The following is a 12,315-nucleotide window of genomic DNA, read 5'->3' on the forward strand; positions in this document are numbered from 1 at the left end:
GGAGGAGGTAGGGGGGGGGAGGCTTTGCTTTCCTTCGAAACCCACCCCCTAAAAAGCGCCTAGCGCGTGGCGACGGGACGTAGCCTTGGACTTAAGGTCGGATCGGTCCTGATTGACGCATAAATTAGCCAATAACAATTCAAGAAACCTTGGATTTAAAAGAGAGGCAAATGGGCGGAGCCTGATGAAGCGCGGAGCTGTACCAAGCTTGCTGCTTTGTAAGCGCGGATCTGAAAGCAGAATAGGCGACAAGATCGAATGCAGCTATTCTGTTACTATGGCAACTGCCCAACTGTATTCCTATCCACCTGCGGTCAATCTAGGTTTCTCGCGATAGGCCTCTGGGTTCAGTTTCTCCTCATCCAGGCTTCGGTCACAAAGCAAGTGGCTACCACAGTTGCCAAACAGCCATGAATCATAAACTTAGGCAAGAAAAAGTACACCTGTAGACCAGTGAAACCAGGCTTAATAGCAGTAACTGGGAGAGGGATCTTGGAGTCTTAGTGGACAACCCAATGAAACACACTATATGGCCAAAAGTATTCGCTCACATGCCTTTACTCGCATATGAATTTACTGTAAATGACACCCTATTCCTAATCCATAGGGTTCAATAGGACGTCAGTCCACCCTTTGCAGCTATAACAACTTCAACTCTTCTGGGAAGGCTGTCCACAAGGTTTAGGAGTGTGTTTATGGGAGTTTTTAACCACTCTTCCAGAAGCGCATTTGTGAGTTTACGTGGCCTACCACTTCGTGGCTGAGTTGTGGCCGTTCCCAAACACTTCTACGTTCTTATAATACAGCTGACAGTCGACTGTGGAATATTTAGGAGCGAGGAAATTTCACGACTGGATTTGTTGCACAGGTGGCCTCCTATCACAGTTCCACGCTGGAATTCATTGATCTCCTGAGAGCGACCCATTCTTTCACAAACGTTTGTACAAACAGTCTGCATGCCTAGGTACTTGATTTTACACACTTGTGGCCATGGAAGTGATTGGAACACCTGATTCCTATTGTTTGGATGGGTGAGCGAATACTTTTGGCCATATAGTTTATGAGCCAATAGGGTGTGGCAGCAGCAGTAGTGGGTTCCAGATCCCGTTCCAACCGGTATGGTTGGAACGGGCCCAGCAGTGTCTACATCTTACCGCCTCCGCGACGCTCCAGTTGCTCAGCGGAGCGTCGCACAGGCGCTGTATGTACCATGCACATGCTTGGAAGCCTTAAAAGACCAGTAAGGAGCTCGGGCAGGCGGGTGGGCCCTCCGGAGCACCGTACCGGAACGGTATCCAGTGCTCCAGGCAGGCTCCGGTATGCCCGTACCAGGGCGTACCTCCTGCAACCCACCACTGGGAAGCAGTCAAAAAAGCCAATGCAATCCTAAATCGCATTAACAAGGTCAAGCGAGATGCCAATACCACTCTATAAAGCCTTAGTAAGACCACACCTAGAGTACTGCATCCATTATATAAAAGATGAGACTCTAGAAAAAGTGCAGAGAAGAGCAACCAAGATGATTAGGGAGTGGAAACTAAAACATCCGACGAACTCTTGCAGGAACTGGACGTGGCTAGTTTAGCGAAGAGAAGGACCAGGGGAGACATGATAGCAGGGTTCCAATATTTGAGGGGCTGCCACAGAGAGGAGAGGGTCAAGCTGTTTTCCAAAGCACCTGAAGGCCAGACAAGGAGTAATGGATGGAAACTGATCAAGGAGAGATTCAACCTGGAAATGAGAAATTTTCTGACAGTCAGAGCAATCAACCAATGGAATAGAAGTTGCCTTCAAAAGTTGTGGGAGCGTCATTAATGGTACTTTCAAGAAGAAACTGGACTATCAGAAATGATGTAGGACCAGGGGTGGGTTCCTGCCAGTTCTAAGCTCTTCTATAGAAAAGGTTCCATAAATCTATAGTGCCGTTTAGAACCGGTTCCAGCTCCCTCCTCCCGCCTGTCCGCACATCATCAAGATGAAGAGCCAGAGGAGGAATTCTGGGCGTTGGAAGTCCACAAGTCTTAAAGCTGTCAACTTTGAACACCCCTGGGGTTTTTTTTCTAAAGGGTTAGGGGTGCCAGGGTCCTGTAACTTGACAGCTTTAAGACTTGCACACTTCAATGCCAGAGTTCCTGAGCCAACATGACTGGAGGAGGAATTCTGGGAATTGAAGTCCACAAGTCTTAAAGCTGTCAAGTTTGAACACCCTTGGGGTGTTTTTTTTTCCTAAAGGGTTGGGGGTGCAAGGGTCTTGTAACTTGACAGCTTTAAGACTTGCATGTTTCAAATTCCAGAGTTTCTGAGCCAACATTTTGGTTGCTGAGCAAGAGCGTTGTTAAGTGAGTTTCACCACATTTTACAAGTTGGCCATGCCCACCCAGTCACATGGCCGGCAAGCAGGCCACATCTACAGAAGAGGTTCTAAATTTTTTTGAAACCCATCACTGTGTAGGACCATGATGGCGAACCTATGGCATGCATGCCAGAGGTGGCACACAGAGACCTTTCTCTGGACACGCGCACCGGCCAGCTGATCTTTGGGTTTCCAGGACTCTGGCACACGCATGCACGTTCCGGTTTGGGCACTTGTTGTTGAAAAGGTTCACCATCACTAATGTAGGGTCTCCTGCTTCAACCGGGGGCGAGGGTTGTTGGACTGAGCTTCAAGGTCCTTTCCAACTCTGTTAACCTCAGGCTGTTTGGTATTAAGCATCCCTTTAATCTACTCCAGTTAGACTGAGGAGGTCAGCCATCGCCTTTTTTGCTGCGAGCCATCCTGAACAAGACATCACTCTTTCACACAGCCTCTCCATTTCAGCCCAGTCCCAGCCTGTTACCCCAACTTTCAATCAATCAGAAGTGGTAGCAATGGGAAATTCATATATCTGTTGTTATATCCTATAACAGTAGAATCAAATTCCTGATCTGGTCTACTTCAATTGAGATCACAATTGAGATTCACATCAGATCAGATCAATAGACTAGAATAACAGAGCTGGAAGGGACCTTGGATGTCTTCTAGTCCAGCCCCCCGCTCAAGCAGGAGACCCTATACCATTTCAGACAAGTGGTTGCCCAGTCTCTTCTTAAAAACCCCCAGGGATGAAGCACCCAGAACTTCTGAAGTCAAAGCTGTTCCACTGGTTAATTGTCCTCACTGTGTTGTCCCCAGTTCGGGTCTGAGCCTGGTGCTGAGGCCGATGAAGGATGCCAGACACGAGGTGAGGGTTTTGATTGCCTTTTTATTGGAGCGCTCCAAGGAAAAGGGGGCCCTGGTTAAAAGGCCAAGAGCCAAGAACAAAGGATTAAGAAAGCTTTATACATTTTCACTAAAGGAGAAGGTGGGACAAGGTGAGATAACAAGAAATATCATCGAATAAACATTTTAGTAATAATTCTACAATTTGTTCCATTGCTCTCTAGCCATCCCTATTCCTACGCCTTGGCTAATGAATGCTCCGGAATACACATTTTATTTGCTCCAGACCATCTCTATTCCTACCTTTCAGCTGAGCTGCGCAGGATGATTATGCAGGATGTTCTTGCCAGACACACCCCACAATTACGGGCTTCATGGTCTCCTTTTGCCATAACCTTGCTTTGTTTTAGCAGCCAGCCCATCATTCCCCACCCTTTGTAATCTGAAAATGATTTAATTTTCCAAGAGTCACTCAACATCAATATCCATGGACTGGGAGACTCTGTAATTTGCTTACAGGTAGAAAGGCAAAGCAGAAGGCCTTGTAATCCACAACATGATTATACAATAATACAATACAATAGTAGAGTTGGAAGGGACCTTGGAGGTCTTCTAGTCCAACCCCCTGCCTAGGCAGGAAACCCTATACCGTTTCAGACAAATAGCTATCCAACATCTTCTTAAAGACTTCCAGTGTTGGGGCATTCACAACTTCTGGAGGCAAGCTGTTCCACTGATTAATTGTTCTCACTGTCAGGAAATTTCTCCTCAGTTCTAAGTTGCTTCTCTCCTTGATTAGTTTCCACCCATTGCTTCTTGTTCTACCCTCAGGTGCTTTGGAGAATAGTTTGACTCCCTCTTCTTTGTGGCAACCTCTGAGATATTGGAATAATGCTATCATGTCTCCCCTAGTCCTTCTTTCTCTTAAGCTAAACATACTCAGTTCCTGCAACCGTTCTTCATATGTTTTAGTCTCCAGTCCCCTAATCATCTTTGTTGCTCTTCTCTGCACTCTTTCTAGAGTCTCCACATCTTTTTTACATCGTGGCGACCAGAACTGAATGCAGTATTCCAAGTGTGGCCTTACCAAGGCATTATAAAGTGGTATTAACACTTCACGTGATCTTGATTCTATCCCTCTGTTGATGCAGCCTAGAACTGTGTTGGCTTTTTTGGCAGCTGCTGCACACTGCTGGCTCATATTTAAATGGTTGTCCACTAGGACTCCAAGATCCCTTTCACAGTTACTACTACTGAGTAAGGTATCACCTATACTGTACCTGTGCATTCCGTTTTTGTTGCCTAAATGTAGAACCTTACTCTTTTCACCATTGAATTTCATTTTATTAGATAGTGCCCAATGTTCAAGTTTGTCAAGATCCTTCTGTATGATTAAGAGAACAATGTCTATACCAGGGTCATTTTAAGGGTTCTTAACCATTTGAAATTAGGTAACCATCCTGTCAGCCAATGCCACCAGCCTTCCCATTTTCTCCTATGAGGGGTTGCAATGATCTTTGCCATATATGCAGCTCGGCATGTGGAATTCCTATGATTTGTCCAGAATATTCACACAGCACTTTTATCCAAGTAATGCACAGACACCAATGACACTTGGGGTGCCAATACTATTTCTAGAGCCATACTATTGTTGGAAGAAATGTCTATCTGGGTTCAGTTCCAAGTGGGGAAAAAGACACTGGAAACATGGAGGTTGCTTGGAAAGATGGTTTAATGGTGGACAGGATCATGTGGCTTGAGCTCCTGAACAGAAAAGGGAAAAGATGCTGAGAGTCCCTGAGTTTTATTCCCTCTCTGGGCTTTGAACTTCCTGGGACACAGGAAGAGTATCCTGATTGGTTTCTGTCAGAGGTCACAGCTAGCTTTGTAGGTTATCTGTGTGCTAAGTTTGGTTGAAACTTGGTGGATGGTGCAATGAAGGGCAATGGAATGGGGTACAATGTCAGCGTTCTAAATCCCATGCATGAAATCAATCAGAGACCAAGGCAGAATCATCCTTAAAGTTCCAATTTAATCATACAGGCATGTTAGCACTTCTGTGGAATTCCAACTCTGATCTTCTTCCTGGAATTCCACCCAGTTGAAAGTTAATGATCTATCCCCACACCCCATAATCCATCACATGTTCCAATCATCATCTTCCACGCTGGCATCTACACCCCTCTGCTTCCGGTCAGGTGTCGAGGTGCGGAGACAAAAGATGACCTTGAGCTTCTAGAAAAGAATGACAACAAAACATTCCACAATCCTACTCCTTTCTATTCCCCCCTCCCATCTACTACACTAATGAAACAGCATAAGAAATTAATAGAAAGTATGGCAGGCCAAAGATCCTAAAAGAAACATAACTACAGGCCTGACATGCATCTTTGTTATGTAGAATGCACTGGCTCAGGCCTTAATGGCCCATTAACAAAGGTGAGTTTCTGCTTCTCTGAATGTCTACTTCTCTTTTAGGGGAAATATTCTGCCTTTTTAGTATATCCCAAAAGATTTCATTTTTCTAGGAGAGGGGTGGGTTTTAATTTCTGACACTATTTTGAACTGTCATTTGTCGTATGGATTCATGTTCTGTTGCAATTTTTTAAAAAAAACTCCCCAGTCTCATTAGCTAGGATTTCCACCACTGTCTGTATACAATACATGACATTATTGAGTAGAGCCCACTAAACAAGGTAAGAGGTTGGTAGTTCTTCAGGTACTTTCTGGCATGTTCAAGGTCCCTATGGTTTCTAATCTTCCTTTTAGGTAAAATAGGTGAGTGGGAGGAGCACAGTTACATAACAAATCATACAATCCCGACAGTTGCTACATCTATTTGTCTTAATATCTTAGCCTTCACCTCCCAATCTGCTAGTGATAATGAGGAACGCTCCTAATTCTAGCGTGGGTAGCTACTAATACCTCTCAGGGGCAAATTTCTAATTGAGAGAACACTTATGAGAGATGGCATTTCTCCTCCCATGCAATTGTGGTTCTGGAGGTTTTTGTTTCTAGAACAATAACATGTCCCAGTTCTGAGGAAGTCACAGGCTGCCACGAAGCCCAAGAATCAGGAAAGGCAGCTGCCAGGCCTTCCAATGTTAGTGCTGTATGGATAGTCAGAAGCACTTGAAACGGTTCTTTCCACTTCTGATCCAGGGAAGTTGTTGGTCCCCACGTCTTTACAAGCATCCAGCCTCCAGGCAGAAACGGATGCACTGGATCAGGAGTGTCAAACTCGATTTCATTGAGGGCCGCATCAGAGTTGTGTTTGACCTTGGGGGCCGGGTGAGTGTGTCCAGGGTGGGCATGGCCAGCTAGATGTCATTCGTGTCGGTGGAGCTCAGGAGGCTGCAATGGCCTCCTGCAACCCTTTGCCAGCAAAAACGGAGCTCGGAAGGGCTGTGTGCTGGCATATTTGGCTTGGCGGCTCCCAGTCATCCAAAATGCGCCTGTCAGCCTCTGCTTCGCTTACTTGGTAACGGGAAGGGTGGGGGCATGGTATTTGGGATGGGAATAAATGGTACAGGAGATGATATGGAAAAGGGAGTTTTCTTCTCACCATCTTCTGGGCATGCTGGTGGCCGGTGTTTGGACCTGGTCAAGGTCAACCGTCCTGCCTACCAACATGATGATGCCTTTTGGAGATGCAATCCACATGACACCTAAGGGAGTTGCAGATTGGACACTGGGGTGCGGTCATTGGAGGGAGGGGGCTGGGTTATCATTTGATATGTACTTGTTCGTGCCTTTTTGGCTCAGATCTTGCTTTACTTCCGTTGCTATCTTTTCATAACCAGTAAAAGTATTTTAATTCAATGAACAATGGAGTTGGGAGTTTTCTTTCTTGGTTATTTTTTAAAAATGTATTTTTATTATTTTTACATTTAAAACAATGCAGTACCACGAAGTCGAAGTGACCATACATTCACATTATATACAGCTAGTCTCAACCATTAACTATTAGCCTACTTAATACATTGTCTATCCTTCTGTCCAATCACAATATACAGTTTGTTCCAGTCTTGTCACCTTGTCTTATACCAATCATAAAATCTGTTCCAGACTTCAAAATATTCTGATTCCCTTTTATTTTTAAGTTCAAGAGTGAGCCTATCTGCTTCTGCACAGGCCAACACTTTTCTGATTATATCTAGCTCTGATGGTGTATTTTCTTTTTTCCAATATTGTGCATAAGTTATGTGCGCTGCAGTTAGTACATGTATAATTAGATAAAGTGTATCTTTCTTAAACCCCTCCAGTATTATACCTAGGAGAAACATTTCTGGTTTAAACAAGATTTGGTCTCCCACCATTTGTTCTAACCATGATTGAATCATTTTCCAATATTTTTTGCCTCATTGCACGTCCACCACATATGATAAAAAGTGCCTGGTGTTTTTTTACACTTCCAACAATTTGGGGCCAGCTTTTTAAACATTTTGGAGAGCTGTGCTAGGGGGAGATGCCATCTGTAGAACATCTTATAAAGTTTTTCTTTATACGCCGTAGCCAATGTTAGTTTCTGATTAAGTATCCAAAGTTTTTCCCACTTAGCCAATTCCACATTATAACCGAAATTTTCCACCCATAGTTTATTTGACATGGTCCACCTAGCTTATATTCCAACAAAAATCTATACAACACTTTGATCAGCCTGTTTTCTGTCTGTATCAAAAGTTTATCTAATATTGTGTAATCTTTGGCAATACCTTCCTTCTTCCTATCCTGTGCAAACCTTGATTGTATCTGTAAGTAGGACCACCATTCTACTTGTACCCCTTGTGATGCCAATTCTAATCTAGTTTTGATCTCCCCCTGTTTGTTCAATAACTCTTTATATGTAACTATATTTTCCATATTAATTAAATTTGGGTGTATGTATGCTTCCATCGTAGGTAGCCAAATGGGTGTTTTGATATAGTGGTCGTGTTTAATTTTGTTCCATATTAATAACAGGGACTGTCTGATGTAGTGTCTATTGAAATATTTGTGTGCAGATCCTTTTTCATACCAAAGGAAGGCATGCCATCCTACTTGGAGGTCATGACCTTCCAATTTGAGTAATCTTTTATTTCTCAACGTTATCCATTCTTTTAACCTTGTTAGGGTGGCCGCAGTATAATAAAGTTCCCAATCTGGTACGCCAAATCCTCCTTTTTCCTTAGTGTCTTGCATAGCTTTGAGTTTTATTCTTGGTTTTCTTCCCTGCCAAATAAATTTTGAAACCAATTGATTCAAATCCTTTAAAAAACTTTTTTCTAATTTAATGGGAATATTCTGAAACAGGAAAAGAAATGTAGGTAATACATTCATTTTTATGACTGCGATCCTACCCCTCAGGGACAATTGTAGGTTTTTCCACCTTTCTAAGTCTTTCTTAGTTTTATTGATCAAATTAGTATAGTTATCTTCTTTGATGGACACATACCTTGGTTATTGATGGAGGCACGCCTGACAGCGTCCTTTACTTCCATAATCTCTTGAACCCCTGTTTGGGAATTTTACTATGAGATAAGAGTGTTAAGGTTAACTTTGGAGCTTCTTCAAATAGCTGTTGCTGCCACTGTTCACAAGCCATCCCAATGTCACCCCATCTATCCGATTACTGAAGTATGCCACACATCTTTGCCATGAGCCTAATTTCTGGGTGAGAACTCCCATTGTAGTGCCTTTCCATTTGTGTATAAAGAAAGCAAAAGATATAGAATAGAATTCTTTATTGGCCAAGTGTGATTAGACACACAAGGAATTTGTCTTTTGGTGCATAAGCTCTCAGTGTACATAAAAAGACAAGATACATTCCTCAAGAATCATAAGGTACAACACTTAATGATAGTCATAGGGTACAAATAAGCAATCAGGAAACAATCAATATCAATGTAAATCGTAAGGATGCAACCACAGAGTTACAGTCATGAGTGGGAGGAGATGGGTGATAGGAACGATGATAAGACTAATAGTAATAGTAATGCAGCCTTAGTGAATAGTTTGACAGTGATGAGGGAATTATTTATATAGCAGTTTCAGGGAAAAAAAACTTATTGTGTCTAGTCATTCTGATGTGCAGTGCTCTATGGCGTCGTTTTGAGAGTAGGAGTTGAAGCAATTTATGTCCAGGTTGCGAGGGGTCTGTCAATATTTTCACAGCCCTCTTTTTTGACTCGTGCAGTGTACAGGTTCTCAATTGTTTGTTTCTGCAATTCTAGTTATCCTCTGAAGTCTGTGTCTGTCTATGCCAGTGCTCTCATAAATTCACCCTTTATTTGTGTGAATGTTTATTGGCATCATCTAGTCCATTTAATATTCCCCCCCCCCACTTAACAGCTTCATAAAGGGGCTTGACAATTAAACAAAAATTAAGAATCAAGATTCTACAAAAAGCAGCCACTTCCAAGAATCCCCTTAATTGTTTTCTGTTCATGGGGGGCTTTAATAGATTGCTTCCAACCTTAGGCTAACGGTCTGCTGTCCTGCAGAGATGCCATACCATTGATGGGTTTCAAAAATGTTTAGAACCTATTCTGTAGGTGTGGCCTATTTTGTGGGCATGGCTTGGCGGTCATGTGACCGGGTGGGAGTGGCCAACTTGTAAAATGTGGTGAAACTCATTTAACAATGCTGTTGCTTAGCAACCAAAATTTTGGGCTCAATTGTGATCATAAGTTCTCTTTCTTTTTCTTCCTTCCTTCCTTCCTTCCTTCCTTCTTTCTTTCATATACATACACACACACACACACACACACATATATATATATGAAAACAATATATATACATGTATATGTTGTATTTGTACTGATAAATAAATAAAGGGAGACGGATATATATATATATATATATATATATATATATATATATATATATATATATATATATATATATATATATATATATATATATATATATATATATATATATATATATATATATATATATATATATTTGCTTCCTTCCTTTCTTTTTCTCCCGTCCTTCCATTCTTTCTTTCTTGTGTGTCTCTCCCTCTTTCTTTCTTTCTTTCCTTCCTTTCTCTTCCTTCCTTCGTTCCTTCTTTCTTTCTTGTCTCCCTCTCCCCCACTTACTTTCTCTTTCCTTCTTTCTCTCTCTTTCTCTTTCTGTCTCTCTCTTTTTTCTCTCGCTCTCTCTTCCTTTCTTTTATTCTCTCTTACTCTTTCTCTTTATTTCTCTCTCTCTCTCCCCCCCCCTCTTTCTGACACACACACATACCTTCCAGTTGGCGAAAATTTCTGTTTTGCCAGCTGGGAAGCTGGCAAAGAAGCCTCGTTTTCCCTGCCGCCTGCAGATCTTGGAGAAAGGAGGCAGGGAAGTGAGCCCCGGGCTTCATCTCTGCCTCGTTCCTCAAGAGCTGGCTTCGGGGACGGCCATCCTCTCCCGTCACTGCATCCTTCACTCGCCTTTCACCCGGGGGCTCTGCCAGCGGGGTGCCTGCCATTTCACCTCCCGAGAGAAGTTCAGGAGAGGTGCGCAAACGGCCGCAACTCGAGGCTCCTGAGGAGGACGCTGGACAACGGGGGTGGCGGTGGCGCCTGCTGCTGCTCCTTCTGCTGCTCCCGGTAATGCAGGCTTCTTGGAGAGCATTAAGTTGCAGGCACAGTGGCGCACTGATTCCAGCAGCTGCATTTTCCCTTGAAATTTGTTGTCCCGGCAAACCGAAGGGGACATTCTCCCAGCAGCGTCTCAGGTGCTCCCACCCTTAGTCGGGAGGGAGTGAGGATGGCTGGGTGCAGTTTGGTGCCTCCCGGTTCCCCTCAATCATTGAGGGGCCTCGCGTGCCTGCTCACTCGCATGGCCTGCGTGCTTCCAACCGGAATGGGAGGTGCGGGGATCTTAATGTAGTAGGGCGGGGGAGGCTGGAGCAGAAGGTTAAATAAACAAATTTGGCTTTGCTTCCTTGTGCGGCAAGAGAGAAAGTTGCGCTAGGAGAATGTCCCCTTTGGGTTGCCGGAACAGCAAGTTTCAAGGCAAAATGCAGCTGCGTCTCAGGCAACTTTCTCTGTTACTGCACAAGGAAGCGAAGCCAACTTTATTTATTTGGTTGGTTGGTTTCCGGACCGTGGGAGGGGATCTGATGGTGCTTTTTATGCCTGCGGTGACCCATTTCGTCGCTTGGGTCTCGCCCTGCGGTTCTCGCTTGAGATTCCAGCTGATTTTCTCCCAAGCAGTGGCCGCAGCCTTAAGCACCGGGGAACCTCCTGCTCCAGCCTCCCCTGCCCTATTACATTAAGATCCCTGCGCTTCCCATTCCCGCTGGCCATGCGAGCGAGCAGGCGTGCGAGGCCCCCTGATGATCTGAGGGGAGCCGGGAGGTGCCAAACTGCGCCCAGCTGTTCTCACTTCCTCCAGGCTAAGGGTGGGAGCACCTGAGATGCCGCTGGGAGAATGTCCCCTTTGGGTTGCCGGGACAGCAAATCCCAAGGGAAAACGCAGCTGCTGGAATCGGTGCGCCTGCAAGTTAATGCTCTCCGAGAAGCCTGCATTACCGGGAGCAACAGAAGCAGCAACAGCGGGTGCCACCACCCCCCGGTATCCAGCGTCCTCCTCGGGAGCCTCAAGTTGCGGCGGTTTGCGCATTTCTCCCGAGCTTCTCTCGGGAGGCGAAATGAGAGGTGCCCCACCAGCAGAGCCCCCGGGTGAAAGGCGAGTGAAGGGCACAGTGACGGGAGAAGCGGGCTGTCCTCGAAGCCAGCTCTTGAGGAAGGAGGCAGAGATGAGGCCCAGGGCTCGCTTCCCTGCCAGGCAACGGGAGTGGGGGGGGGTTTCTTGCATGCCTTCAGAGAAAGAAAGAAGGCATGCGAGAAAGCCCCCCACCCACTGCCCGAATGTGTGAAGGAAGAAAGCTGCAAGCTCCTTTGCCCTCGGCTATGCGATCTCCTTTCGTTCTCTGCTGCCCGAACGAGTGAAGGAGGCAGACAGAGAATGAAAGGAGGTCGCGTAGCCGAAGCAAAGGAGCCTGGAGCTTCCTTCCTTCACATGTTTGGGCAATGGGGGGGGGCTTTCTTGCACAGATTTGGAGAAAGAAAGAAGGCATACAAGAAATCCCCCCCCCCACTGCCTCTCAGATTGTTGAGCCAGCCAATCAGTGAGCGGCGGGC

The 12,315-nt window shown here is 44.9% G+C and overlaps 1 long non-coding RNA gene across 1 annotated transcript in view; it reads left to right on the forward strand.

Moving 5' to 3' along the window:
- Window positions 1-12,315, forward strand: part of LOC309383178 — a 474,080-nt gene that overhangs the window by 331,969 nt on the left and 129,796 nt on the right. The window lies entirely within an intron of this gene.

Source organism: Natrix helvetica, assembly GCF_964273705.1.
Source record: "Natrix helvetica genome assembly, chromosome: 1".
Taxonomy (NCBI): Eukaryota; Metazoa; Chordata; class Lepidosauria; order Squamata; family Natricidae; genus Natrix; species Natrix helvetica.